The following is a 6060-nucleotide window of genomic DNA, read 5'->3' as shown; positions in this document are numbered from 1 at the left end:
ACCGAGCTCCATGTTGCCATTATAGGCCACGTGACAGTGTAAGTTTGTTTTGGAGGCTGAAAACATATGCACCCCCTACTTTGACACCTTTTTTGCTATTGACAGGTGGATTTCTCATTGCATTTCTTAGATTGAAAATATATGTTACCCTTATCTTGAAGGATTTGATGTGAATAGATAGGTTGCTGAAAGCTAGTTTTTGGTGCAAGAATGGTAGAAGAAGAAAGAAACTGGAGGGGCAACAATAACAATGATGACGGTTTGGCCACCATAAACCTAGCCAGAGAATGTTTCGTGTTGTGGTTTCACCAGAAATGTGTCAACTTGCTAAGCCAAAGTGTGCCTGCTGGCGTAGGATAGATATGTATTAGCAGAGGCCTTGCATTGAGGCTAGGATCTTTTGTTTGGAACAAGGTATGAATAAGACCATTGCGCCTTTAATTGAGGACCTTACTGCAATTTGCAGCAGTGCTGCAGAAAAGAGAGAAATTTAGCTCTTGCACTACGCTTGCATTCCAATATTTGTGGAGTTGGTCTTGATTCTCATACATCACTCGGAAACTTCCTTGTTTCTCTTTTGGCGGAAGTTGGGGGTGTGTATCATGCCCAGGAAGTTTTGGACAAGCCGGCTCATAGGAATGATTGTTCATGGAGTTGTCTCATTCTAGGTTATGTCAACTGCGGAAAGCCACGGCAGGCTATTGTCGTGTACAAGACAATGCTGAAGGCTGATAGTTGTTCCCATCCTAACTAATTTGCTTTTGTAGCCCTACTCAAGGCTTGCACTGATTTGAAAGATCTTGAAATAGGACATGTGGTATTTTTTGAAAGAGAAGGGTTGATGGAAAGCAACTTTTTTATCGGCAGTACCTTGGTAGATATGTATGCCAACTGTGATGCCCTTGCAATAGCACAGGAAGTCTTCTACAAGCTCATGATTCGAAATATAGTCTCCTGGAATGCTCTAATTTCCAGATACGCAGACCATGGGTGTGATGAAGAAGCCTTTATGTGTTTTGAGAAATTGCAGCATGTGCGCATTCCTCCCGATGCTGTTACTCTCGTTTGCAGCCTAAAAGCCTATGGCATCACAAGATCTCTACGCAAAGGGGAAAAGATACATGCGGAGATTCTCAAAAAAGGGTTAGTGGAAGAAAGCTTTTTCATTGTTGGTAGCAACTTGGTAAACATGTATATTATGTGTGGTGACCTCGCATCTGTATGCGATGTGTTTGACAAGCTTCTTGTTTGAAACACAATGATGTGGAATGCATTAATATCAGGGTATGTGGAATACGGTCATAAGCACTTGATTGCCTCAAGCAGATGCAAAGCGAGGGATGTTCTCCAGATGATGTCACTTTTGTTTATCCCTTGAAATCGTGTAGCCACCTAGGTCCAATCTACTTGGGCCAAGCAGTTCACATGGATATTGTCATGAAAGGGATGGAAAGAAACCCTCTGGTTGGCAGCAGCCTGGTGGATATGTATGTGAAATGCGGCTCACTCAGACAAGCAAAAAACATCTTCGACAAACTTGGTTGCCTGGACCTCATTGAGTGCAGGGTACGCGGATCATGAGGATGGTGAGAATTCACTTCACACGTATGCCAAAAAAGGATTGGAAGGTGAGCCCTTGGTTAGCAGAAGCGTGATGGACTTCTATGCAAAGTGTGGTTTACTAGCTGGCACAAAATGTAGTGGATATGCTACCAATTCAAGATGTGGTATGTTGGAGCTTATTGATTGTGGGGTACCTAGAACAGGGACTAGGTGCAGAAACACTCTGTACATTCAAGCATATGCAATGAAAGGGTATTGTTCCTGATGTTGTCGCACTTGTTTACGGTTTAAAGGCATCTGGTATTGTTGGGGACACTAATTAGGGCAAACAATTGCACGCAGATCTATGCAATAAAGGCTTGGAGCTGGATCTCTTCATTGGCAGCTCAGATATGTATGCCAAGTGTGGCAAATTCATAGATGCGGAGGAAGCAGTAGACAAAACTGTAGCCTCATGGAATGCTCTAATTTCAAGTTACGTGGAACATGGGCATGATGAGAAAGCACTCAACTGCTTCGAACAAATGCAAGAGGAAGGCTGTGTGCAGGATGATATCACACTCATTTTCAGCTTAAAAGCTAGTTGCAGTTTAGGAGCCGCACTTGATGGAGTACACGCGAAGACTGTCAAAAAAGGATTGGAAATTGAGCTTCTGATTAGCAATACCTTGATTGATATGTACACCAAGTGTGGTTTGCTTGCAGAGGCACTTAATTTGTTCTATACATGTCCATCGCAAATAGTAGTCTTGTGGACCGCGATAATTGCAGGGTGCATTGAGCATGGTCACGCTGAGCATGCACTCTCCCTTTTCACACAGATGCAAGAAAAGGGCATTTCTCCTAGTGCTACTATTTTTCCTTGCATCTTGAGAGCTTGTGGCAGCATTAGCACTATGGACAAGGGAGACGAAGTGTATACCAAAATTGTGAAAAGAGGTATGTTGGAAGAAAGCATCTCTCTTGGTAGCAGCTTGGTCGATATGTATGCAAAAGAAGGTTTTCTTGAGCAAACTCAAGAGGCTTTCAACAAGCTCCCAGTTCAAGATGCATCCTCATGGACCGCACTAATAGCAGGGTACGCTGGACACGGGCCTGGTGGAGAGGCTCTCAAGTGTTTTGAGCGGATGCAACATGAGGGTGGTGTGCCATTTGTTGTCACATTTGTGTCTGTCTTGAAGGCTTGTGGTCGCCTAAGAGCAGCAGAAAAGGGTCAAGGGATACATTCAAAGATTGCCAAAAGAGGGCTCAAAAGAGAGCCTTACATCTGCAACACACTTATGCGAAGTGCAGCTTGCTTGCAGAAGCAAGGCAATTGTTTAAAAACCTTCCAGTTCAGAATGTAATGTCTTGGACCTCACTTATTAAGGGATACATGGAGTTTGGGAGGGATGAGGAGGCGCTAAATTGTTTTGAGCAAATGAAACGTGGGAGCATATCGCAGAGTGCAATTGCATTGATTGGGAGCTTGAAAGCTTATGCCAGCATAGTGACCATAGCCAAGGGACGCGAAACACACCTTGAGATCACAAAGAAAGGTTTGTAAGAAGAGCATATGGTTGGAAACACCTTGGTTGATATATGTATGCGAAATGTGACTCGCTAGCTGTGGCAGAGGATATATTTAGCAAGCTTCTGTTCAAGATGTGGTGTTGTGGACATCATTACTCATGGGCTATTCTCAGCTTGGAATGAGTGAAAATGTGATTAGTGTATTCAACAAAATGGTAGTAGGAGGTGTAAGGCCCGATACTATCACATTTCTTAGTGTTTTGAGTGCGTTGAGTCATGCAAGTCTAGTGGACAAGGGTCAGATGTACTTTAAACTAATTAGCATTAGTAGAGCATTATGGTTGATCTCCTAAGCTGATTAAAGAGATGCCGGTACATCCTGGTATTGTTGCATGGCTAACGCCGCTTGGGGCTTGTCGAAAATGGGGCAATTTGGACCTTGGGAGGAATGAATTTGAGCATGCAGTGAAATTAAACGAAAAGGATTTTGCACCTTATGTCTGCATGGCTAACATTTGTGTGGATGCTGCCATGGAAATCGATGGTAGAATTATTGACATTGGATGATGAGAAAAAAAATGTGGACAAATGCAATTCTATCATGTAGGCGGGGTTGTGAGAGGCTCTCTTGTAGCAGATGGTCTTTCATGTAGGGGCATTGTGGGTGGTATGATGGTTATAGCAGAATCCGCCTTCTTCATCCATTTAGTGATACATTGTTGTTGGACGACATGGTACCTAGGAAGCATCGTGAAGAAAGTGTGGTGCATCCTATCTTTCGAACCACGCGCATTTGATTGAGAAAGTGTGGTGCGTCCTATCTTTTGAACCACGCACATCCGATTGGAGCTCAAGTTGTTACTCTTCTAGGGTTTTTGTAGCTTGCAACTCTCCTCCCATGTGATGCATGGGAGCCTATGGTGTGGTAGTTGTTGAACCTGGAGATGATGTACTCTACTACTTGTATGCATACGTTTTCTTGGTAGAGTTTTGAATTCAAGCAATAGAATTGGGGCCTGGCATTCGTGCTTTTACTTTGAAGAAGTCTATGAGAAAGCACTTCTGGTCAATGCCAAGATATTTGAAGCTATCTACAATTGTTGTAAATTGTAACAGCGTCTTCTTGAGAGTTTTAGAAGGCATGACTTCGGTTACTTGTACATGTACCACCAAACCACAATGTGTGCAAAAGATATTCAACATGCTCATGAAGTAAGAGAAGAATAACCACATTCCCAAGACTTTCCCCTTTGATGTCTTCTTCTTGTGCATATTACTCTTATCATTTGTTCTAGCTTATCAATGCATAATCCAAAGAAGCTAGGAGCATCCTTATTTAAACCCTACATCACTTGTGAAAATCTTGGAGACATTTTCTTCCCATACACACTTGACATTTGACTTGCTCATGTGTCACAACTTGCATGGTCTCTATGTTGGGGTGGTACAGCCCATCGTGCTAGCCCTAAGTAAGTGGCCGGTCGGACACCATTCTTTATAGTCTAACTAATAAGGACTCTCTCAAACCCTAGTAGTCACTCATTGTGACAAGGAGTCCACATCTTGTGTCTTCTTCTTATCCATCTCTGTGCTACTCCACACACGCACACACACTTTGCGCACTCTTCAACTAGTATCAGAGCAAATTCGAGCTCTAGTGTACCACCACCAGCACACAGGGTCACATCCTCAGAACGAGACGCCCTTCGACGAGCGCAACGAGGTCGACATACACTTCGAGATTAGGCGAAGCCCTTGGTCTGCTCCAAAATCGCATCTGAGTTCATTACAGGCCCCGTTTTGACACTATAAGTGCTACACAGGTATTTTCGTCATTTTCTGTAGCAGGTCGTTTTTCTACACAATCTACAGATTTGGTCTTTCTGTGTAAAAGACAGGTTGTAGGTTGTAAGAACCAAGCATATTGGTTCATATCTACAGGTTGCAGGTTGTAGGTTTTACAAGTCGTCATTGCAGGTTGCAGATTTTCGAAGTTGTTGTTTCGTTGTTGACTGGAATCAGATTTGTGGCTCAAATTTGAGTTATTGGCATAGCAAATCTTGGAAGACACAGTGTTTATGCGTTTATGTATTATTACAGTGTCTGCTAGTGCGCTTGTTACGCATATTTGGACATTGCCAGACGTATGCTTACCTGGCTTGTGGTTTACCCTATGTATAAAATTGTGGAATATATCTTTGTTACAAGGATGGTATGTAGCCTTTTGTGAGAATCGAGGTGAGGTTTTGTTGAGCTGGGAGATTCTTAGATGTTGACATCTCTTCGGTGATATACGTTTCTAGAGCGATCCCTCGACAAACCCCTTAAAGTTGAACCTATGTATGGACATGTAGTAGTAAGTCAGTGTTGGACTGCAAGAACACTTTGATGTGTATATACGTTTTGCTGAGTAGTATTCCCAATCAATTTATGTGTTAGCTGAGTAGTGTTCTCAGCAATTATATAGTCCATACTACAGTTTGCTTTGGTTGTGATATCCAAATACACGAGAAACTCTGCCGGAATTCAGTCAGAATCTGATTGCGCAAAATTTTGGGCTACGCAAAAATTTGCAAGTGAGCTATTCCAGGGTTAAGGATGGCATCCTCTTCGGAGAATACATTGTTCAACATTGAGAAGTTAGATGGTACTAACTTCCCATTCTGGAAAGAGCAAATTTATAATGTCTTGGTGCAGAAAAAGTAGATAAAGCCTATCAAGTTGAAAGGAGTCAAACCAGAAGCTATGCCACAGGAGGAATGATAAGACTTGGATGAGCTCACCAGGTCTACCATCATGCTGACACTTTCTAAATCTGTTTACTTCAATGTCAAAGACAAGAGCAGCAGTTATGATTGATGGCAAAAATTATGTGACCTATATGAGAAGCAGAGTGTAGCTTCTCAAGTTTATTGGCTGAAACAATTGGTTGATTTGAAGATGAAGGAAGGGACGTCCATGTCCAATCATCTTAATGAGCTCAAT

The 6060-nt window shown here is 42.5% G+C and overlaps 1 pseudogene; it reads left to right on the top strand.

Moving 5' to 3' along the window:
- Positions 1-210: 210 nt before the first annotated feature.
- LOC147639984 (pentatricopeptide repeat-containing protein At3g53360, mitochondrial-like) lies at positions 211-3642 on the top strand (annotated as a pseudogene).
- The last annotated feature ends 2418 nt before the right edge of the window (positions 3643-6060 follow it).

The sequence above is a fragment of the Cibotium barometz genome, chromosome 3 (assembly GCF_041138505.1).
Source record: "Cibotium barometz isolate CiBa-2024 chromosome 3, ASM4113850v1, whole genome shotgun sequence".
Classification (NCBI taxonomy): domain Eukaryota; kingdom Viridiplantae; phylum Streptophyta; class Polypodiopsida; order Cyatheales; family Cibotiaceae; genus Cibotium; species Cibotium barometz.
The sequence above is the reverse complement of the archived record's forward strand: the minus strand, read 5'-3'. Positions and strand labels throughout refer to the sequence as shown.